General features: G+C 35.9%; 1 long non-coding RNA gene across 8 annotated transcripts in view; it reads left to right on the top strand.

Annotated features, from left to right (window-relative positions):
- The window catches only part of LOC112651429 (uncharacterized), a 146,227-nt gene that overhangs the window by 110,848 nt on the left and 10,297 nt on the right, over positions 1 to 25,082 (top strand). For all 8 annotated transcript variants that reach the window (XR_007410301.1, XR_007410297.1, XR_007410296.1 and 5 more), the window contains one exon: positions 20,465 to 20,624. This is a non-coding gene — a long non-coding RNA (uncharacterized LOC112651429). The remainder of the gene's footprint in view (positions 1 to 20,464; positions 20,625 to 25,082) is intronic.

The raw sequence follows: 25,082 nt of genomic DNA, 5'->3' as shown, positions 1-25,082 counted from the left end.
CCATGTAATTGTTCTTAAGGTAATAAGTCTTCCTTTCTGACCATCAAATTTCTTCACCAGTCAAGGCAGAATTTTGGTAGTCCCTAAAGTGGACCTTTATAGTCGTCATATAATCTGTGAAGGTATTCAAAAATTCATTACCTATTATTTCTCATGGTATATGTTTTCTGGAACACAAAAATGAACATGTAATTAATTATATGTTACCTTAGATTGTATTCTACAGGATTGGTTGGTTATGTCTATGTTTAAAGATATTTCAGGGCTAAATCTTATATGATCTTTTTATCTCCCACCTAAAATATCTAACAGAGAGCTAGGTATATAGTTTTTTATTTTGCATTGATTGAAATTTTGATGATCAATTTATTCATGTTTCTTAGTTGATTGGATATCTGACAAATAGTAAGCTATAAGTAAATGTCAGCTGAAAAAATGATTGAGGTTGGTCAGAAGACATGAAGGGGCTCAGCATCTCATGATCTCAGATACCTTAACTTTGGGCTACAGGAAAACAGTCATTATCTTTGGCAATGCACACTGTCCCTGCTCTGAAATGAAACAGTCTAGATTTGAATCCCAACCCCACCATTTAGTGCCTATGATGTTGGGTGTCTCAAAATGTGGACAATAATGGAGTTGTGAGAAATAAATGAAACAATGCATATAAAATAATTTGGAGAGTCTTAGAATATTATTAGCACTCATTAAATGTTAATTCTCATTATCTTCAAAAATCTCATATATGGAATTACTTTATTTTTAATGCCTAATTTGGCAGGGGGATTTTCCTACCCATTATTTTTATAAGGAATCATCAATTCATAAAGGTCCAACTCAGGCATTTCCCCTGAAGATCATTACAGTGGAGGACAAGACCTCTGTGGTCTTAATTATTACCTGACTAGCCCATTTCAGCTAAATTAAAGCACTGCATGAAAATCACTGAAGGTTCTCAATACCATGCCTGACATTAACCACTGACAGGAAATGGCCTGGAATTCCGTGCCTTTGGGCAGCTGTTTCCTCTTTACCAATTAAAGATTTAATGATTCCCTGCTTATTGCAGAGTGAATCAAGAACTAGCTCTCTCTTCTTGAGTTCCAAGATCTAATCAATTATTTACTGAACCAGAAAGTCAACCACCCATCCCTTGGGTCCTGAGTCTGAACTGGTTCCTTTCCTTCAAATGTACTTTATCAATGAGGAAGTCTCAAGACTTTCCACATAAAAATCTTTAGAATAATCAGCTTGAAGAAAAGTTGTCTTTTTTATTTTAAGAACCAGAGGTATCTGATTGAAATGGGTTTGAGGTTAGCAACTGGACATGAAAAGAAAATAGTCTCTATACTCAGGGGGTCCCTTTGATAGCAGCTGTATTTACTGGGGGAGTTGGTGGTTATTTGTTCACCAAGGTTATTACAAGCATCTAGTCACTCAGAAATTCTATCCAAATATAGTGCTTTTTTTTTTTTCACACCATGGGAACTCTACTTCAAAATTTATCCTGAATCCTACCACTTGTCTCCACCTGTATAGTCACCTCATTCAGGCCACCATTTTCTCATGCCTTAATATACTGTACCCATCTCTTACCCAATTGCCCCCAGTCTATTCTCTACACAGTAACCAGAATGATCCATCATGGGAAAAAAAACTAAAAATGATTTTAAAAAGTGATGGTAATGCCTATCCCTAATACAGTATTTACTATGTACTGGATCCTATTTTTTAAGAAATTACCTTATTGTGTGTGATATAATTCACATATCTCAAAATTCAGTCTTTTAAAGTGTACAAGTTATTGGGTTTTAGTATATCCACAGAGTGCAATCATCACTGCTAATTTTACAGTATATTTATCATCCTATGGGGAAAATCTCATATTCATTAGTAGTTCTCTCTCCTACTGCATAGTATTTGGCAGCCACACATCTTTGTGTCTTTGCAGATTTGCCTCGATTTTGCTAGATATAGAATTCTTGATTGATATTCTTTTTCTTTGAGCATTTTGAATATGTCACAACTCTGCATTCTGGCCTCCAAGATTTCTGATGCAAAGTATGCTTTTAATCTTATTGAGACTGCTTTTGTATGTGAAGAATAATTTTTCTCTTGCAGCTTTTCAGACTTTGTCTTTGATTTTTAATGGTTTGAATGTGATGTGTCTTGATGTAGAACTATTTAAGTTATCCTTCTTGGAGTTAATTCATATTCCTGGATGTTTAGCTTAACATTTTTCATCAAATTTGAGAAGTTTTTGGTCATTATTTCTGAAAATATTCTTTATTTCCCCTTCACAATAGGTTTATATCAAGGAGAAATGAAAATATACATCCACACAAAAGCTTTTACATAAATGTTCCTAGCAGCATTATTCGTAATAGTCAAAAAGTAAAACAACACAAATGCCCACCAACTAATGAAAGAATAAATAGAATGTGATATATCTATAAAGTGAAATGTGAAATATTACTCTGGTTAATAAGGAATGAAGTACAAGTATAAATTATAACATGGCTGAACCTTGAAAATTTATTCTCAGTTGAGAGAAGCCAGACAGAAAGTCCCAATATTATATTTATATATCTGTATCTATACTAATCTATATATCTATATGAAATGAAGTTCAGTGTATTCTTTAGCATCTAACAGCAATTATCTTCTAAAGTAGCTCATCATAAGAGAAGGAGAATAAAGAATAAACTTCCATTGTGATGAATCACTCACTTGTCACTTACCATGTGATTGATGCTGATAGAGGTATTAGTCACACATTACAGAAACATGTGAAATGCATAGGTAGCAAGCCCATCAGTGAAATGTATGGAGAGGGACTAACCCATAATAAAGAGCATATGAAAAGAACCAGTGGAATAAGGCCTTGAAAATTAAGTATAGTTCAAATCCTGACTCTCTTCCTTACAAAATTATCGACCTTGGTTAGAAAGTTAACCAATCCATGACTTTGTTTTTTCATTTTTAAGATGTGTATAATTATGCAATGCTGGAAAATGACCAGGATAATTGAGTGAGATAGCTCATGTACTATTCTTGGCACATAGCACATACTCAATGCACATTCATGGAGGAATTTCAGTGCTAGGAGAGATGACATCAGAGTAGGAACTCTCAGAAATGACTTGCTGAAGGAACCTGAAAGTCGAGCTAATTATTATTGTAAAAGATAGTACATGTCAAATGTCAGATGAGTAGCACAGATGATAAGTATTACTGTAAAGACAGTGTAGTTGACATAATTTAGCATCAGACTAGGGTTTGAATGCTCTGGGTCCACCACTTAATAGCTGTGAGATTTCAACCATATTTTTTTTTCTAATCTGGGAAAAAGGAAATTAAGCTCCCTCTCTCTTATTGTTATTGAAATTACACCAGTAAGAACATCTGAAAAGCATCTAGCAAAATGCCCTATACACAATAAATTCATTACAGGGATTTATTGGAGAAAAAATAAATTTCAGATTCAAATAGCCAGAAAGGGTTTTTTAGATGATAGAACTGTTGTAACCCCTGAACAAGAGTTGAACAGTTAGATTTTCATAAAAATAGGGCATTCGAGATCTCTGATAGCTTGTTAAAACTCCCACACTACCTTTTCCTCCCCTCAGCACAAGAATTGCTCTGTCACTGGTTATTGTCTGATTCTGGATTGATTCTCACTGGAGGAAGAGTGAAAGAGAGTGTCGAGACAGAAGTCATTCAGTGATGGTTTCAATCAGAAGTTTTCCAAGTGGAATGCCTTCATGCTGACTGGCAACACAAGGGTTTGGGGTGTTGCGGGGGAGTTAGAACTTCTATTTATTTAAATATATTGATTTAAATAATTAAAATTTTTGTGTATATTTATAATATACATAATATGGAGTCTGTTTGGATTCTTACCGAGACTATACAATCAAAAATATCTTACTAAAGAGAGTGCATAACCAAACTTTGGGAACACTAGTCTAGATATCAGCCTGGTAATTCTCCTGGTAATTCATGTTCCTGCCATCATCCCAGTGATGGTAATGGAAGAAGTACATCAATACAAGAAGAAGAGGAAGCAAACTGCCTCTCCTTGTTTTACAGAGAGGTAAGCAAGATTCTGAAAAGCAGAAAGACTTGATCAAGTAAAGGGGGAAATGAAACTAGGAGACAGTCTCCTGTGGAAGTCTTGTTTTCCTTCAGGGGAGGGCAGGAGTGGATATAGAGGGTAAGAGTATGTATCTTGGTGTGGCCATAGGACGTGAAGGGGTCATAACTAGTTTTTTGTTAGTATTTTTTCCTACTAAATAATCCTGGCAGAACTTGAGTATACAAAAGCCCTTTAAACCCTGGTCTGAGAAGCTAGTGCTAAGAAAATTCATCCTCTTCTCTTGCCAGGGTTCTGTGTCATGAGTCTTGATGTCCTCAGTTGATTCTGTTTCAAAAATGTAATTTCATTGAGTGACAAATGATCAGCACACTCAGTTCATGTGGCCCTGGGTGCATGAAGGGAGTAGGGTTTTTTCTGTGGAATCACCTTGGGAATCACTGAAGCATCTGTGAAATCATTCTTGTCAAGCAATGTTTCTTTTTCTTCTCCTGCAAGAAAAGGGGGTGGGGTGGGGGGGGAAGGCTGGAGGTCTGGCTGGGGAATCTATCCCCAGTGAGAATTCTTTGCATTTTAAATAAACAGAATCCCAGGAGTCATTCAGTCTATTAACTCTCATAGAAACACTTATATGGCTTGGATCAGTCATTCAGTGAAGACATAGTCTTGATTTTATGCCTAAAAGATATACAGATAGTAACACCATTGGGCAGCAGAGATGTCCTTGTTTATTGATGTTAAGGAAAGGGATTTTAAAAAATGAGAAAATGGAATAATGTGTTTTGCAGATTCAATTATTTGGAGGAAGTATTTCCCCAAAGCAAATGTTGTATTCATTTAAAATGTAAATAAACTTCTATCACCATTCACTCTGAGTCCTCTCAGCCTCCATTATGTATAATTAAATGGGTTTTTATCCTGAGAAGCTGTTCAGCTCACAGCAGACTATTTTCCCATACCCTGACAGTTGTCCTGCTTCAGAATCCTCTTGGGCTTCCTGTCAAAAAGGAGGCCTATTCTGCATGGTGTATCCAGGGCCAGCTCAGTAGGATGGGAACATGCACACCTGCAAGAGTCACATCAGCATCCTGTCAGTTAATGAGAACCTTCCAGTGCCCCTCTCTGAGAGAACCCAGTATGCAGCGGGTGAAAAGGTGAGCAAAGAGAATGCTTTAATGAGGGACAGATAGTTACAAAGCAGTGGCTTCTGGGGCCACGGCTTCAGAGAAACTGGTAAATGATTCAAATGAAAAGCAATGGGCTAGACACAAATCTGGAAATTGGGTACCAGTCTAGGGTCAGCACTAGCCATCTGTGGAAATTTGTACAAATCATTCTATCCTTTGCTCCTTGGTTTTCCTGTCTGTAACATAGGTGGTTTGGATTAGCTAACTTCCAAGGCTTCTCTCAGCTTCAGTACTATTCTGGACAGGAAAAGGTTATGCACTCCACTTTTCATTTGGCTATATGTCTATGGTGTTGTCCAAGGCCTTCTATTCTAGGTATCCATATACCTTGTATTTACATAAAGATTTCTGTCTCTGAAATACTTAATGCATCTGAGCACCCTTATTTATAATCTGTGGCCTATAAAACAGATATGCTTTAGGTAGACAGAATAGTTATTACCTGAGATCAGGATGCCCATGAACTTTACATGGGGCTTCAAGGCAAGGGATTAAGCAAGAAGTACTGCCAGGGGAAGAGGGGATGATTATCAAGATGGATAGGAAATATCTGAAGGGGAGACAGAACATAAAGACTCCTAACTCTGGGAAACGAACTAGGGGTGGTGGAAGGGGAGGAGGGCGGGGGGTGGGGGGGGTGAATGGGTGATGGGCACTGAGGGGGGCACTTGATGGGATGAGCACTGGGTGTTATTCTGTATGTTGGCAAATTGAACACCAATAAAAATAAATTTATTATTAAAAAAAAAGATTTTGACTTTCACACTTGGCGGGATGAGCACTGGGTGTTATGCAATATGTTGGCAAATTGAACTCCAATAAAAAAATTAAAAAAAAAGATTTTGATTTTCGGAGTGTCCTTCAAGCACCCTGAAATATGCAAAGTAGTGGTGGTGCTTGTTCTGCCTTAAAGCAGAGGGCACGGCTAAGTTATTATTTTAGGGGGTCTGCAATACCAAATTACATGTTGTAGGGTGCATGTATTACTAGTTGCTCTGGAGAATTTAACTCCCTGGATGCCTGTTGATTTCACTGAGCCATTCCCACAGTTGTCTTTCCAGCCAACTTTTTGGCATAATACAATGATAGAATCTAAATCCTGGTTTGAATCTTGCCTATGTCACCTGCCAGCTCTTTAACCTTGCACCACTCTGTGCCTCAGTTTCTATACCTCTAGAATATGAATCATCATAATAGTCAATGTACAGGGTTTCATAAGGAGGAATCAAAACCAAACATGAAATTACTTATTTCAGGACTTAATGCATAGTAAGAACATAATAAAAAATAGCTATTATTCTCATATATTTCAGAGGCAACCTTAGGTGCCACCTTCTCAATTAAGGCACTTTTTACTACTTTGACCCATAGAGATCTATTCAGTCTCAAATGATAGCAGTTAATATTTTTACAGCTTAATTTAGCTCTTGCCTACTCACTGTCTTGGAATAGTTTTAATGGCAAAACTTTCCAATCATATAATATGTTCTCTAGTGACAGAGGAGGGGCCTGAGACAAGTTAAGTATTTTAGTCAAAATGAAGTAGCTAATAAATGGCTCAGTTCGTGTTTTCTGGCTCTAAGGCCACTCTTTCCCCCACTGTGTGTCAGAACACTCCTCCACTGCTTGAAATGAGGTCTCGTTGAATTTTCTCATTGGTGACACTAAGAATCTTTCCTAGGAGTTGGTAATCCAGGCTTGAGGGATGTCACTGCCAGACTTCTTGACTAGCTTCTTGTGGAAATAGGGACCTGGCACTTCCCCTCTCTGAGCCTCCATTTCCCCAGCTTTAAAATAAGATAGTAGTGGTGGTAATTAATAAGAGCTTAGGTGGTGAGACTGGAAATGGCCCCATCCTGGTGCTGTTACCAACTGTTCATCACTGAGAAAGTTATTTACCCTCTCTAAAGCTGAACTATGAGGGCCAAATGCAATAGTGCATGTAAAGTGCTTGGCACAATGCAGACTGGGGTTGTTGTGGTCTTTGTTGCTGCTGGTGGCGTTATCCTTAAAAACAATATCATCATCATCCCTATTAGCTTTTGTAGCACAGTGGGAAAGAGCATAGGCTCTACTTAGATTTTAAAACCAACTCCATTTCTTACTGCCTATGTAATCTTGGGCAGGTGACTTTGTCCTTCAGATTCTTAATTTATTCACTTGTCAAATGGTGACTTTGTCCTTCAGATTCTTAATTTATTCACTTGTCAAATGGGGATAATGATAAATGCCTACTTTAAAAGGTTGGTGTGAGGATTAGATGAGATATCATTAAGTATCTTGTACATTGTTCAGCATGTAAGTATTCAAATATTAGCTAACATAAGTAGTAATGATAATATATGTTCAGCTGTAACTTCTGTGAATCCCTAGTTATGAGTTGAAGCTTGGGAAAGAAATCAAACTTATGCTGTGGAACTTGGTAAAGACATCTGTGGGTAGGCGTGGAGTAAATAGCCTCATATGTAGCCTTCCAGACATCTGTCTACAGCCAGTGCAGTGGCCTTTGAAAGAAAACAAATGGAATGTGGCAAGCTTTTGGACTCCTTTTCTAGGACCTGTATCTTGGCACTAAATTGTGAATTTCTGCAGACCAGCTGGCTAAATGAAGGTCAGCTGAATTTCTCTCCACCCCAATCCTCATGTTAGCAAATGGAGGAAAAACACACAAGAGGGTATTCTGAAGGAGGTGTAATGAAGCCTATGACCCTGTAGCAGTAATGAAATGCAACATTGATGAAGATATTCGGGAGGGAATTAGGGAGACAGGGAAGTAATGGTCAGTAGGAAAGTGTTCTTTGCATGAGTACTGTCTTTTCATTAAAGGGGACCTCTGATTAAATGTGAGCCTCATCACACAATCCTAAACTCAGAAGGATGTGGGGGCAACTCCATTGGGTCAAAGGATATGCTCTCTTTATAAACTATGTCATGGACTTAAGAATCAGGCCTACTTGGGTTCAAATCTCAGTTCTGCCACTATTTAGCTGTCTGATTTGAGACAAATTATTTCTCTTCTCCATTTTTTCTCATCTACAAATGGGAGATACTTTTGGTTGTTTCTACCTTATCGTTGGTGAGAGATTTTTAAAAGATGTTGGTAAAACACTTAGTTCAATGTATGATACTTAGTAATCACTCAAATATTAACTAAATTAAGGTAAGATCATCCTCTTTTTATAACCCTCTCTTTGTAATCACAAGGCTAAAGGTTCCCCTGTATCTTTCCTGAATCTTAGTTTCCACTTATATACAATAAGAATCCTATACACAAATCATCAGTTTCTTCCAAAGATGTCTGTACAAGGAATCTGCTTCAAGCAATAACCCAAAAGACAAGGATGAAAGAAACCGGTTGTTCTTTAGGATCTTAGTTTCAAAAGTTAGGGACATGATGAAAATATCATACTCTTCTTTGGTGATATATTAGTTTTTCTAAATTTGTACTTTAGTCCTGCATAGCTCTTTGGAAGTAATAAATTTACCAGACTTAGAAAAAGGACATTGAAATAGGTCATGTGACGTGAGGTAGATGTTCATGTCCCCACTGGTAAAACAGGAGTCCTTAATTAGATGCATTCTAAGTTCCCCGTGAGGTTTGAAGTTTTCAGTGTAGGATTCTAAACTTTATTTCCTATCATTTGTTCTGAATAGAGCTGTATTGGTCAGTGCAGTCTTCCACAACAAAATACCATTGGCGAGGTGGCTTAAACAACTGAGATTTGTTTCTCACAGTTCTGCAGACAGGGAAGTCCAAGATGAAGGTGCTGACTGTGTCTTTCTCCAGGCAGAGAGAGAGCCAGAGCAAGTTCCTTGGTGTCTCTTCTTATAAAGACACTAATCCCATCATCAGGGGCCCACTCTAATGATCTCCTTTAAACTGAGTTACCTCCTAAAAGCTCCATTGACACCTGAGGATTTGGGCTTCAAAATATGAATTTAAGGATGAGCACAGTTTGGCTCATAGAACAGTAAATGGGGGAAGATTGCTTTTGAAGTATTCCTAGATTTATTCATGTAATACAAAGTTACTGAGTACTTACCAAATGCCAGATACTGTTTGAGTCACTGGGAATATAATACTGAATAAAACAGGCAAACTCCCATTTTCTCATGGTAGAATTGATGTTCTGTTTTGCTGTATAAGTTATATGTTCATCTTTTCTATAAACATTATGATATAATTCACGGGGAATTGAATGGTGACTTCCTAAGGAGCATGGTAGTAAACTAAACATTTCTTTCTACTTTATTAAATCAGAGAATTTTAATTCCTAGGGGTGCTGGGTTGTTCTTTCTTTGAAGAGGCCAATATCTTTAATTTATGTTTGAGTTTCATGGACATTCACAAACATCGTATTAATGTTTAATACAAGCACTAGATTTATAGGCAGAAAATTTGAGTCAGAAAAATTTTTAAAGATTTTATTTTTATTTATTCATGAGGGACACACAGAGAGAGGCAGAGACATAGGAAGAGGGAGAAGCAGGCTCCCCACAGATAGCCCAATGTGGGACTGGATCCCCGGACTCTGGGATCATGCCTGAGCTGAAGGCAGATGCTCCACCACTGAGCCACCCAGGCGTCCTGGGTCAGAAAATTTTTTTTTCAGAAAATGTGGCTGTGTTGTTTACTAGTAGATGATCTTGGTCAAGTCACTTTAATTTCTGTAGTTTTAGGTTTGTGTGGTTCAATTTAATTTTAAAAGCTGTGGGTTTAGATAACTGATCTTTATTATAAGGGTTTGCTGTAGTAAATTCAGAAATGAAGTTGTTTACTATGCTTTTTTATACAAATAAAATACATTATTGGATATGAAAACATTTTAAAAATGGTTTTATCTATCAGATTACTAAGGAAAGTGAAAATGTTGCAGGTGGACCCTCCTTTTACCATTGTGGTTACCTTATAGTACAAAACAAATTACCCCCCAAATCAGTGTTGCAATACAATTATTTGCTATATTCACAAATTCTTTGGGTCAGGAATTCAGATATGGTACATCAAACATGGCTTGTCTGTGTTGCCTTGCTGTCTGGAGACTCCAAGGGAAGACTTGAAGGTGAGGAGCTGTGATCATTTGTAGATTTGTTCTCTTTGGTGGTTGATGCTAGCTGTTGGCTGGGTATCTGAGTTCCCTTCCATGTGGACCTCTTTGTGTGGGCTGTTTTGGGCTTCAAGGGATGGTGGCCAGCTTCTTCAGGGTGAATGTTCTACATAGAGCATGTGGAAACTGCCCTTTTATAAATCTAGTCTCAGAAATTATAGAATCACTGTCAGCATACTTTGTTGGCTAGAGCAGTCACAAGAAGGTCAAGGTTCAAAGGGAGGAGAAGTATACTCTATAATTTGACAGGGAAAAGCAAGGTTATAGAAGAACACATGGGATCTGAAATACCTCTGTGACTATTTTTGAAAAATATAGTCAGCCCCAGTCAACCCTTTGACCACATTAATTCATATCCTTCTCACATATGTGCAAAATATGTGTACTCTTTCACCAAATCTTATACCATTCAGTTTTATCTCATCATCTGAAGCAAGTACAAGGGTAGGCGAGGTTCCTTAGATGCAACCTCTCAGTACAGCTTCTTCTTCTTTTTTTTTTTTTTTGAGGATTTTATTTATTTATTCATGAGAGACATGCACACAGAGAGGCAGAGACATAGGCAGAGGGAGAAGCAGGCTCCATGCAGGGACTGCAGAATCACACCCTGGGCGGAAGGCAGATGCTCAACTGCTGAGCCACCCAGGCATCCCTCTCAGTACAGTTTCTTAAGAACAGTTTCTCATGATTCAAAGAAATGTGATCTATAGACAGTTTTATTCCCCACAACACCCAGCATACCATGGTGGAACTGGCATAGGATAACCACTATAGACACTTTGATTAAAAAATGAGAAGATAGAAGTTATAAATCAGTCACTAGTCCATAGAATTTCTTTAATCTAGAGAGGCATATTATGCTGGTTCTTTGATTGGTTCTCTGGATCACTGTCTGAGAATGATTCTCTATGGCTCATGGATTTGCCCTGTCAGTGAGTCATCCTTTCAGTTCCATGAGAAATGTCTAGCAGTATTTCTCTCACAACAATTATCTCACAAGTGTTACAGATTTCCTACTGATCTTACAGGGGTTAACTCCATCAAACAAAAGCCATGGCCACAAATATAATTGAGATAACCCCTTATCTACCTCAGATTTCTTGTTAGGCAAAAGGCAAAAATGACCTGAAGATTATTAGAAACCCCACAGTTAAAAAGAGAGGATCTCTGTAGCATAACTGTAAGATCTTTAAATGGACTTTTTAAAAATGGAAATAAAATCAGTATATAAAACTACATATGTTTAAGGTTTATACTATTTGATATGTATATTAATTGCAAAGTGATCACCTCCAAAACCTCTTGTTAACATTCATCACCATACATTTGACCCCTCTTTCTAGTTTCACTCCCTAACTCTCCTTCCCTTATGGTAACCACCAATCTGTTCTTTGTGTCTATGAGTTTGCTGTGTTGCTTTGTTGAGTTTTTTTCGATCCTACATAGGAGTGAAGTCTTGCTATTTTTGTCTTTCTTCTTATGGCTTATTTTACTTAACACTTTCAAGGTCCATCCATGTTGTCATAAGTGGCAGGATTTCACTTTTTTTTTTTTTATGCCTGAGTATTATGTTGTATGATATATGCCACATCACCTTTATCCCTTCATCTATTGATAGATGTTGTTTCCATATCTTGGCTGTTGTAAATAATGTTGCTGTAAATAACAGGGTGTATACATCTTTTCAAATTAGAATTTTTGTATTCTTTAGAAAAGTACCCAGAAGTAGAATAGCTGGATCATGTTGTAGTTCTATTCTTAACTTTTTCAGGAATCTTCATACCGTGTTCCCATAGTAGCTGTACCAATTTACATTCCAGCCAGCAGTGTACAGGGTTCTGTTTTACCTGTATCCTCTCCAATGCTTGTTATTTCTTGTCTTTTTGAATAGCCAATCTAACTTGTGTGAAGTGATAGCTCATTGTGGTTTTGATTTGTGATTTCCCTGATAATTTGTGATGTTGAATACCTTATTGGCCTATTGGCTATATGTCCTTTTTTTTCTTTTTTTTTTAAAGTCCTTTCAGATCCTCTGCCCATTTTTTAATCAGGTGGTTCATTTTTGTTGCTAAGTGTATGAGGTTTTATGTATTTTAGATATTAACTCTTTGCTGGATATGCAATTTGCAAATATCTACTTACATTCAGTAGGTTACCTTTTATTTGGGCAATGGTTTTCTCTGATGTACAGAAGCTTTACAGTTTTATGTAGTTCCATTTGTTTTTGTTTTGTTTCCTTGTCTTGGAGTCAGATCCACAGAAACACAGTTAAACTAATGCCAAGAGCTTACCACTTATATTTTCTTCCAGGAATTTTGTGGTTTCAGGCTACATATTCAAGTCTTTAATCCATTTTTAGTTAGTTTTTGTGTATGGGATAAGCTAGTGGTCTAGTTTCAGTTTTTTGCAGGTGGCTGTCCAGTTTTTGCAATACTATAAATGGAAGAAACTGTCTTTCCTCCATTGTATGTTCCTAGCTCCTTTGTCATAAATTAGGTATATATGTGTACATTTATTTCTAGGCTGTCACTTCTGTTCCACTGATCTTTGTGTCCATTTTTATGCCAGTACTATACTCTTTTGATTACTATAGCTTTGGTATATAGCTTGAGGTCATGGACCATGATACTTTCAGCCTTATTCTTTTTTTTTCTTAAGATTGTTTACCTATTTGGGATCTTTTGTGGTTCCATAAGAATTTTTGAAACATTTATTCTAGTTTTGTGAAAAATGCCATTGAAATTTCAATAAGGATTGCATTGAATCTGTAGATTACTTTGGGTCAACAAATTGTTCCTTCCAATTGATAAGTATGGAACATCTTCCCATTTATTTGAGTCATCATCAATTTCCTTCATCCATGTCTTAATGTCCATATAGACATCTTTAACCTCCTTGGTTAAATTCATTCCTAAGTATTTTATTATTGTTTTTGATGCAGGTGTAAAGAGATTGTTACAATTTCCATTTCTGTTAGTCTTTAGTATATAGAAATGATTTCTATAGATTTGTTTTATATCCTGCAACTTTACAGAAATTGTTTATTAGTTGTAACTGTTTTTTAGTGGCGTCTTTAGGGTTTTCTACATAAAGTATCATGCCATCTGCAAATAGTGATCTTATTATTTTCTGATACAGATACCTTTTATTTATTTTTCCTGCCTGTTTGGTGTGGCTAGGACTTTAAATATCATGTTAAATAAAAGTAGCAAGAGTGAGCATTCTTGTCTTTTCCTGAATTTAGGGAAAAAAAGCTTTCAGCTTTTCACCATTGAATATGTCAGCTGTGGGTTTGTCATATATAGCCTTTATTATGTTGATGTACTTTTCTCCTGTTCCACTTTGAGAGTTTTTTTTTTTTATCATAAATGGATGTTAAATTTTGGCAAATAATTTTTGCATCTATTGAGATAATCATATTATTTTTATCTTTCATTTTGTTAGTGTGGTGCATCACATTGATTTTTCAGATCACTGGTATCATTGGAATAAATCCCCTTGATCGTGATATATGATGCTTTTAATGTATAGTTGAGTTTGGTTTGCTAGTATTTTATTGAGTATTTTTGCATCTATGTTCCTCAGGGTTATTGATATGTAGTTATCCTTTCTTGCAGTATTGTCTGGTTTTGATATCAGGGTAATTCTTATCCTATAAAATGAGTTTTGGAAGAATTCCCTTTTCTTCAATTTTTTGGAAGAGTGAGGATAGGTATTAAATCATCTTTGAATATTTGATAGATTTCACCAGTGAAACAGTCTGGTCCTAGACTTTTGTTTGGAGGTTTTGATTATTGATTCTTTCTCCTTGCTAGTAACCAGTCAGCCTATTCAGATTTTCTATTTCTCTGTGATTCAGTTGTGGAAGATTGTATGTTTCTAGGAATTTGTCCATTTCTATTAATCTAATTTATTGGCATATATTGTTTGTGGTAGTCTTTTATGATCTTTTGTATTTATGTGATATTGTGATTTTTCTTTCATTTCTGATTTTGAGTCTTCTATCCTTTTTTCTTGGTTAGTCTGTTAAGTATTTGTAAATTTTGTTTACATTTTCAAGGAGCCAGCTTTGAGTTTCATTGATCTTTTAAAATTTTTTAAAGTTTTTATTTCATTTATTTCCTCTCTGATCTTTATTATTTCCTTCCTTCAATTAACTTTAAGCTCCATTTGTTCTTCTTCTCTGAGTTCTTTTAGGTGTAAAGTATTAGATTGTTTTGTTGTTTCTTGAGGTGGGCCTATATTGCTATGAACTTTCCTTTTAGAACTACTTTTGCTTAATTGCTTAGATTTTGTGTAGAATATAACTGTTTTCATTAATTTCTGTGTGGTTTTTTGTTTCTTACTTGGTTTCTTTGGTGACCCATTTGTTGTCTAGTAGCATATTGTGTGATCTCCACATTTTTGTTTTTTTCTGTTTTCTTTTTGTAACTGAATTCTAGTTTCATACTAGAATGTGAGGTCAGAAAACATGTTTATTGTTTCAGTCTTCCTAAATTCATTGAAACTAGTTTTGTGGCCTAACATGACCTCTATCTTGGAGAATGTTCCATGTTACACATGTGAAGAAACTAAGTTTGTCTGCTTTGATGTGATGTTTAAGGTTGGTGTTTCCTTATTGATGTTTTGTCTGGTTGATCTATTGACATATGAGAAGTATTAAAGTCCCCCATTATTGTATTGCTGTTAGTGCCTCCCTTTAGATGAATTAGTAGTTGCTTTATATATTTTCATGCTCCTATGTTGGGTACATACATATTTATAAATGTTAATATTTTTTTGCTGATTGACACCATTATCATTATGTAATTAACTTTGTCTTCTATTACACTCTTCATTTTAATGTCTATTTTGTCGGATATTACTACATCAGCTTTCTTTTTCATTTCTGCTTATATGAAATATCATTTACCCTTTATTTTCAATCTGTGTTTTTTACATTTGAAGTGAGTCTCTTATAGGCAGCATATAGATGGATCTTGGTTTTTTTAATCCACTCAGCCACTCTGTTTTTGCTTGGAGAGTTTAGTGTATTTACATTTAAAGTAGTTATTATTATTATTATTATTATTATTATTATTATTATTTTAGCAGGATACAATTCATTTACAATTTTTAAAAATTATTTAAATTAAATTTAGTTAACATACACGTAATTATTGATAAGTATGTCTCTATTGCCATTTTGTCAGTAGTTTTTGGCTGTTTCCATTGTTCCTCTCTATTACTTTCTTCTCTTTCTTTTCTTGTGGTTTGGTGGATTTCTTTAGTGTTAGGTTTTCCCATTTTCTTTTGTTTATTTACTACGTGCTTTTGCTTTGTTGTTACCAGGAGGTTTACCTATAGCACCTTATGTATATAACAGTCTGATTTAAGCTGATAACAACTTAAATTTGGACATATCCAAAGCCTTACATTTGTTTTTTACCCATCAATGTTTTATATTTTTGATGTCACATTTTACATCTCTTTATTTTTATACCTTTTAACTAATTAGTATAATTTTAGTTAATTTTACTACTTAATGTGGTTTATTTATAACTGGTTGATCTACTATCTTAATTGCATAACTACTACTTCCTGAGAGGTTTTTACTTTCATATATTTATTATTATTTAGTCCATTTCTTTTGGCTCAAAGTAGTCTCTTTAACATTTCTTGTAAGGATAATTTAATGTTGATGAACTCCTTCAGCTTTTGCATACCTGATTTCTCCTTCAATTCTGAATGATAACTTTGCCAAGTGGGGAATTCTTGATTGGAAGGTTTTTTGGGTCATTTTTCCCCCTTTTAGTACTTTGAATATGTCATGCCACTCTTTTCTGATCTGCAGTTTATGCTGAGAAATCTGCTTATAGCCCTGTGGAGTTTCCCTTGTAAGTAAGAAGTTGTTTTTCATTTGCTTCTTTTAAGATGCTCTCTTCATCTATAACTTTTGACATTTTAATCATAATTTGTTTTGGTGTGGATTTCTTTGGGTTCATTTTATTTAGGACTTTCCCAGACCTGAATGTCTGTTTCTTTCCCCAAATTATGGAAAATTTTAGCCATTATTTCTTCAATTAAGTTTCCTGGTCCTTTTTCCCTATTCCTTTGGTGGATGGAAATGTTATTTGCTTTATGTGGACCACAAGTTCCCTTAAGGAATCTTCACTTTATCTTATTTATGTATTTATGTATTTATTTATTTATTTTAAGATTTTATTTATTTATTCACGAGAGACACAAAGAGAGAGAGAGGCAGAGACACAGGCAGAGAGCCTGATGTGGGACTTAATCCCAGGTCTCCAGGATCGCGCCCTGGACTGAAGGTGGCGCTGAACTGCTGAGCCACCTGGGCTGCAGGATCTTATATTTTTCTTTCGTTGCTCTATCTGGGTGAATTCCACTGCTTTGTCTGCAGTTTGCTAATCTGTTCTTCTGCTTTATCTAGTCTGCTGTTAAACCGCTCTAGTGTAGTTTTCAGTGTAGTTTTTGTATTCTTCAGCTGGTGTAATTGCCATTTGAAACTTTATTTTCTACATCTTTGTTTAAGATCTCACTGTGTTCATTGATTCTCTTCCCCTCTTCCCAAATTAGCATTTTTATAACCATTAATTTGAACTGTCGATAAGATAGATTGCTTATCTCCATTTCATTAATGGATTTCTGAGGTTTTGTTTTCTTCTTTGTTTTGGAACATATTCCTCTGTATCCTCATTTTTCCTGACTCTTTTTGTATCTATGTATTATTTTTTAAAAGATTTTATTTATTTATTCATGAGAGAGAGAGAGAGAGAGAGGCAGAGACATAGGTGGAGTAAGAAGCAGGCTCCATGCAAGGAGCACAACCTGGGACTCGATATTGGGTCTCCAGGATCATGCCCTGGGCCGAAGGCAGGCACTAAACCACTGAGCCACCCAGGCGTCCCTGTATCTATGTATTAAATGAAGCAACTGTCTCTCTCAATATTGAAGAAATTGTCACTGGAAGGTGGAGAGTCTGTCCAGTGTCCTCCATGTGGTAATCTGCCAAACTCTGTCACTTCTAATGTTTCAGTTTTATGGGGCCCAGAAATGCAAGCTCCCTGGATGGGCATTCACTGATGACACTGTGTGGATGTGCACACTGTGTCATCTGGCAGAGTAAGGGAAATGGTAGAGAAGTGCCAGCCCAGGGCACACTTTGGGACTGGGTCTGGAAGGACAGGGTCTATGGTAGACAAGCACTGGAGTGAGGTGAACCACCATGCTGGGTCTTATGGGCTGTGGTGGATGAGTACTGGGCTGAATTATAAGGCAGAGCTATAGAGGAATATGGGATAGGGTGACACTAGCAAGGAAAATTGAGAGTACCTGCCAGCACTGGGCTAACAATGAAGGAGGAGAAAAAAAAAACACAACACAAAAACAAACAAAAAACCAATACCTCCCCAAAATAGCACCTGTCAGCTCCTCTGTTCCTAGGGAGAGCTCCAAAAGATACCTGGCCCTCTGGTATACCCTGTAAGACTAGTCAATGAATCATCTTCACACACCACCCAGGCATTTCTCAAGCTACTGACCCCACTGTAGGGATTTGTGGTGAGTGAGTCTGTGTACAAGCCCTTTAAGAGAGGACGGTTGGTTTTCTATAGCCCTCCTGCTGCCCCAAATGTTAGTCCCACTGGATTTTAATGCCAGTCATTTGGGGTGTCCTTCCAGTGTTGGTCCCATGGGCTATGGTGTCCATTATGGACCTCAAACCTCTCCTCAATGTGGAGCTGCACATTTGTGATATCCCTTCCTCTTATGAGTCATGGTATAGGTGGCAGGGGTTCAGGAAAGACCACTTGTCTGCTCCTTTTACCCATCTTGATGTAGCCTTTCTTCACTTTTTTTCCTTCCTTCCTTCCTTCCTTCCTTCCTTCCTTCCTTCCTTCCTTCCTTCCTTCATTCTTTTGGAACTACTTTGTTAGTTCTCAGGTCTTAGAGAAAATTTTTTTACATATATTTGTAACTGATGGGAGGAGGCAAGCTCAAATTCTTCTACACCACCATCTTCCTTAAATGAACGTTCATCTGTTGAGATACCACCTTAATTTTTTTTTTTTGAGATCTTAAAGGGTTTTAAAGTCACACACTTGACTTTATCTTTAGATCACATTTTCCTGACAATACCCCAGATATGATTTCTGCAACAAAGCCATTTATTAATTTTAGCCTCTTTTACCATCTGGAGAAGCTGGGAATGAGAAACACTGTTATTTTCAAACCCAGAAAGTCCTGGCTCCTTTATATTCACTAGTCTTTCCTTTAGCATTTCTTTATTTTCTTACATTTACTCTAGGCTGCTATAACAGCCTGTAGTACCAGGCGGCACCTTCAGCAATCTGCCCGGAAATCTCCATGGCTCAATTATCCAAACCATTGAATACATTTCTGTTTCCATGTTACCATAGGAGATAGTGTTTCCAAACTTCCTACCACTGCATAACAAGTGTCTTCTTTCTTCCAGCTTGCAGTAACACTTTTTTTCCCTTTAATCTCCTACTTAGAATCTTCTCAAGGGATGTCAAGGTTCTGCTGATAGACTTAGTAAGATGCTTTAAGTGTTCACTAATATTCTGCTCTGTGTTTTTGCTAGTCTTTGCCCACCACCAAGTCCCAAAGTCACCTCCCTGGTTTTAGGTCTTTTTGTAATGGCAGTGACCTAGTTTCTAGGTATGAAAATCTATTCCAGTTATTTAATGCTACATACTAAATTACTATGAAATTTAGAATAAAATAAATCTATTTATTTTGTTCATGGATTCTTCAAGTTAGGAATTTAGATAGGTGTAGCAGGATGGTTTGTCTTCTCTCCATGATGATTGGGTCTCATCTAGAAGATTCATTCTGAGGACTGGACTCGTGAAGACTTGTTGATTCACAGGTATGGTGGTTAATAAAGGCTGTGGATTGAGGAGGCCTCAGTTACTTTGAACATAGTCCTTTCCATGGGATCTTTTTGTGTGGGTAATGTGGGTCTCTTAACAGCACGGAATTTGGTTTCTCAGAGCAAGCATCCCAAAAAGAGGGATCCAGATGGAAGCTGTATTCTTTATAAGACGTAGCTCCAGAAATCACATAGCATCACTTCACTTTATTGGATGGGAAATTCACAAACCTTCTCAAGTTTAAGGGGAAGGAATATAGGCTACAATTCTTGACTGGAATATTGTATGGTTCTGGAGAGAAATGTGGAACTGAAAATATTACTGTGACCTTTTTTAGAAATTACAATCTTCCATGCTATGTTTTATTAACCTTATTTAAACATTACTGGCTTTTTAAAAAAGATTTTATTTACTTATTCATGAGAGACAGAGAGAGAGAGAGAGAGGCAGAGACACAGGCAAAGGGAGAAGCAGGCTCCCTGTAGGGAGCCCGATGTGGGACTCAATCCTTGGACCCTGGGATCATGACCTGAGCAAAATGCAAATGCTCAACTGCTGAGCCATCCAGGTGTCCCTAAACATTACTGGTTTTAAGAAAAACTTATATGTGCATGTGGCAAAATGAATGTAAGACAAAAAATACAATGTGAAAAATTAAAAGGCCCATCTCCTTTTTCCTAATCAGAGATGCACTTCTGTTTAATTCTTATAGAGTAAATTTAATCATTATTAAGTTTGTGTAATTTTTCAAAAATATTCTATGCATATACCAACATATACATATAAATAGTCTTGTATTCTATTAAGTCTACATATATTTGAGTTACACAATCCTTTCTTAGTTGTCCATACCGGCAAGGTTGGAAATAAAATACTCAAACTTTATGGGGTTTTTCTCTTGAAAAGTTTTTATGAATCTTGAAAGGTTTTATGACTCTTTTTCTTTAAAACATCCATTAAAAGAATTGTTTTCTTAAGCTTCACATACTGAAGATGACAGGAAGTAGATCAGAGGCTTACCTCATTCTAGGATCTCGAGTGGCCATTTATGAGGAAAATGGCTATTTTTCATCCTTGATGGCCAAAAGTGGATTTAATTTTGTTTTCTCATACTTTATGTTCTTAAGGCCTTAGTAGGGCAGGAAACAGACTAATATGAGGATTTTTGCTTGTTAGGTATAATCATCTCAGAACATTTCAAGATTTAATGAGAATGAAGAAGACATGTGTTTTGGGTTTCTGATGTATGGCATGTAATGGAAAGGAACCTGGGCTACGATTTTAGAGATTTTGTCTCTGGTCTTGATCTCACTACTGCAAAGCTTTGTGACCTTGAGTAAGTATCCTTTTCTTGTCCTCCTGTTGATTTCTTCATTTGTAATATGAAGAGATTGTAATTGAACTTTACTACTCAAACTATAGTCCATGAAACAGCAATATCCATATCACCTGGGAGCTTTCTATAACTGTGGACCTCTTTCCAAACCTACTGCATCAGATTCTGCATTTTAACAAAATCCTCAGGTGGTTCACATTAAACTTTGGAAAGCATTGGACTAAAGAACCTCTAAGGTCCCTTTCTATGCTAACTTTTTAGGACTAAAGAAACTTAAGAGAGGAAAATATGAAACAAAAACAAAACAGCTTTAGTGATACTGATATTTTATTCTTTCTGAGAAAAAAGAGATATGACCCAAATATGTGACATATCCTGACTGATACAATCAAAAGATCCTTTTTTTTTTTTTTTTTTTTTTTTTTTTGTTAGTTGAAAATTATGGAGGCAAAAATGCCAAGGGATCCAAGATTGCTTGTTGTATTTAGTGATCTTGTAGCTTGTTATAGTGTCCAGCTATATCCTTTTCTGCTTCCCTGGCTTTTCTCATTGCCACCTTCTCAAGGTTACTTTCAAGAATTCTATTAGAAACAAGCTAGGAAAAGTAAAGTGACCTACTAAAGGTCATGCTGCAAGGCATTCCTGAAAATGCCAGTAATAATGGATGACAGCAGTACTACAGAAAAAAACCCTAAAATAAATAATGGATTTAGTTAAATGAAGCCTAGAATAGCAAGCAGTGTTCCAGGTAATTTATTACATGGTTGAATAAATAAGGGAAAGAGAGTAACTTTTTTATATTGTTGCAACATTTCTCCCTCATCGTAGCCAAGTATTTGGACTTAATAAGCTCCTAATAGTAGTGAATTTATTCTTTTTTATCTTTCCAACAAATAACTGTTGCACTCCTGTTAGGTATCAGGTATTGTATTGTAAAAAAGAACAGGGACCTCATTCTTTTTCTTAAAGCTTATTTCTTAATAGCTTTACTGACATATAAGTCACATAATATACAATTCACACATTCATGCAACTGATAAATTACTGATCTCTACATCTGAAACTAATAATGTACCATTTATTGGCTAATTCAATTTAAATAAAAAAAATCACATTTAAAGTGTACAATTCAATGGTTTTTAGTATATTTGCCAATATTTGCAACTACCACCAAAGTCAGTTTTATAACATTTGTAATGCCTCAAAAAGAAATCCCATACCAGTTAGATATTGTCCCCTGTCTCCTTTCCCTTCTAACCCTAAGCAGTCACTCATCTACTTTCTATTTAATAGATTTTTCTACTCTAGACATTTCATATGGATAGAATCATATTATAAGACTTGTGTGTTTGGCCGCTTTTACTTAACATAAATATTTTCAAGGTTCAGCTATATATGTTCATTATAACACATGTTATAATGTGTATCAGTAGTTTGTTCCTTTTTATGGCCCCAAATATTCAATTTTTGGGATATATCACATTTTACTTAATCCATTCTTCAGTTGATGGACATTTGGGTTGTTGCCACCTTTTGGCTGCTATGAATAATATTGCTATAAACATGTGCATACAAGTTTTGGTGTAGACATAGGTTTTCATTTATCTTGGGTACATAACTAGTTGTAGCATTGCTAAATCATATAGTAACTATGTTTAATCATTTAAAGAACTATCAGACTGTCTTCCTAAGTGGGGGCATGAAACTTAACTCTTGGTGAATGTAAAGAAATAGAGTCAAGTTAGAGGAGGCAGTGTGTGGGATGTTTGACACTATGTAATCTGTTTCTCATCACTCTATCCATTCCATTCTTCCCACCTCCATCTGGATAGGCTCCTTAGAATGTCTCTTTCAAAATGTTATTTCCATGCTCAAGAATCTACCATGAAAACCCACTGACTGGTAGTATTAAACCCTCAAAGCAATGGTAGTCAAGGTCCCCGTATTATGACATAAGCAAAGCACAGTGGTTCAAACATAGAGCTTAACATTAGGTTAGGTTTTAATTCAACTTTGGAACTTTATTAGCTTTATGTCCTTATATAATTAATCTATCCTGCCTCAGTTGTCTTATCTTTTAATTAATAGATGGTTGTCAAGATTTTCACAGAGGATGTTTAGTATGGTTTCTGGCACATTACAATTACTCAGTGGGTAGTTATTGATACAGTATCAATATGAAATAATAAGTTATATTTCTATATACCAGCTGAAAACACTTGGAAAATGAAATTTAAATATAACATTTACAATAGCATAAAAGATACTCATAAAATTTAGAGATAAATTTAACAAAAAGATATAGGAGACCTCTTTACTAAAAACTGTAAAATATTCCTTAGAGATTTAAAGCAGGCCTAAACTGAGATAGATATAAAGTGTTAATGAACTGGAAGATTAAATACTGTTTTGATTAAACACAATGTCAAGCAAACTTTCAACTTTTTTGTGGAAGCAATTTTTTAAAAAGTTATATGAAAATGCTCACTTGTTTCTTCAATTACACATAGGAATGAAATCATTTGGTATTTGTTTTTGACTGACTGATTTCACTTAGCATACTCTCTAGCTCCATCTACATCATTGTAAATGGCAAGATTTCAATTTGTTTTTGTAGCTGAGTAATATTAACAAATGAACATAGGGGAGAAAAAAGAGGAAAACCAAAAAACAGACTCTTGACTGTAGAGAACAAATCGATGGTTACCAGAGGGGAGGTGGGGGGGGGGGAATGGGTAAAATAGCTGATGCGAATTAAGGAGTGCACTAGTGAGGAGCACCAGGTGTTGTAAGGAAGTGTTGAATCACTATATTGTATACCTAAAATTAATATTACACTGTATGCTAATTGAAATTGAAATTAAAATGTGAAAAAATGTACATGAAAATGCAGAATTTACAACAGTTGAAGCCATCTTGAAAAAGAAAAGTCAATTGAGTTATAATTCTTTTTTTTCCTTTTTTTAAATTGAAGTTCAATTTGCCAACATATAGAATAACATCCAGTATTCATCCTATCAAGTGCCCCCCTTAGTGCCCGTCACCCAGTCACCCCCCCCCCCCGCCCACCTCCCTGTCCACCACCCCTTGTTCGTTTCCCAGAGTTAGGAGTCTTTCATGTTCTGTCTCCCTCTCTGATATTTCCCATTCATTTTCTCTCCTTTCCCCTTTATTCCCTTTCACTATTTTTTATATTCCTCAGATGAATGAGACCATATAATGTTTGTCCTCTGATTGACTTACTTCACTCAGCATAATACCCTCCAATTCCATCCACATCGAAGCAAATGGTGGGTATTTGTTGTTTCTAATGGCTGAGTCATATTCCATTGTATACATAGACCACATTTTCTTTATCCATTCATCTTTCGATGGACACCGAGGCTCCTTCCATAGTTTGGCTATTGTGGACATTGCTGCTATAAACATCGGGGTGCAGGTGTTCTGGCGTTTCACTGCATCTGTATCTTTGGGGTAAATCCCCAGCAGTCTTAATATCAAGACTTCATATAAGCCATAATAATCAAGATGGTATTGTGTTAGTATATAAGGATATAAAGTTGATCAATGGGACAGAGTTCAGAAATAGATCCATAGATATATAGTCAATTTCAATAAAAGCTCAAAGGCAATTCAAAAGATAAGTCTTTCTAACAAATGGTGCTAGAATAGATGTATAAACACATGGGAAAAATGAATCTCAACTGCAACTAATTAACATAGATAAATTACAGATCTAATCATAAAAACCAAAACTAAAGATTTTGGGGGCACATGGCTGGCTCAGTCAGCAGAGCGTGCAACTCGATGTTGGGCTTGTGGGGTCCAGCTCCACACTGGGTATAGTGATTATTTAAAATCTTTTTTTTTTTTTTTTTAACTAAAGCTTTTAAAAACTAACATAGAAGAGTATACTACTGATTTTGGGGTAGGCAAAATTTCTTAGGAAAGGAAAACATTAAGCCACAAAAAAAGTGACCAAACCAATCAACCGAACAAAACTAAACTTCTCTCTGTTGAAAGAAAATAAAAAGTTTAGTAACAATATGGGAGAAAATATTTGCAATATATATTTGACAGAACTTGATCCAGAAAAAAGAACAAACTAACAATAAAAGATTAAACAGATTTTTTGTTTGTTAGTTTCACTAGGCAAAGTTTTGGACACTTTCTCACAAGAAAGAATATGTGAGTAGTAAATGTGAACTTGCAAAGTATTTAACATTATTAGTTATTAGAGAAATGTAAATTGAAACAATGTAATTCTTCATTGTGGTGACAATAAATACTGAGGATATGGAGTAATTGGCACCCTCATGTTGTTCCAATTGAAGTATGTATGTAAAGCATCCACTTTAGAAAATAGTTTGGTAATTTCTCATAAAGTTAAACATCCAACTATGTCTACTGATCCAGAAATTCCACCTCTAAAGTATTTACCCAAGAGAAATAAAAATA

This window comes from Canis lupus, chromosome 4 (assembly GCF_003254725.2).
Source record: "Canis lupus dingo isolate Sandy chromosome 4, ASM325472v2, whole genome shotgun sequence".
In the NCBI taxonomy this organism is placed as follows: Eukaryota; Metazoa; Chordata; class Mammalia; order Carnivora; family Canidae; genus Canis; species Canis lupus.
The sequence above is the reverse complement of the archived record's forward strand: the minus strand, read 5'-3'. Positions and strand labels throughout refer to the sequence as shown.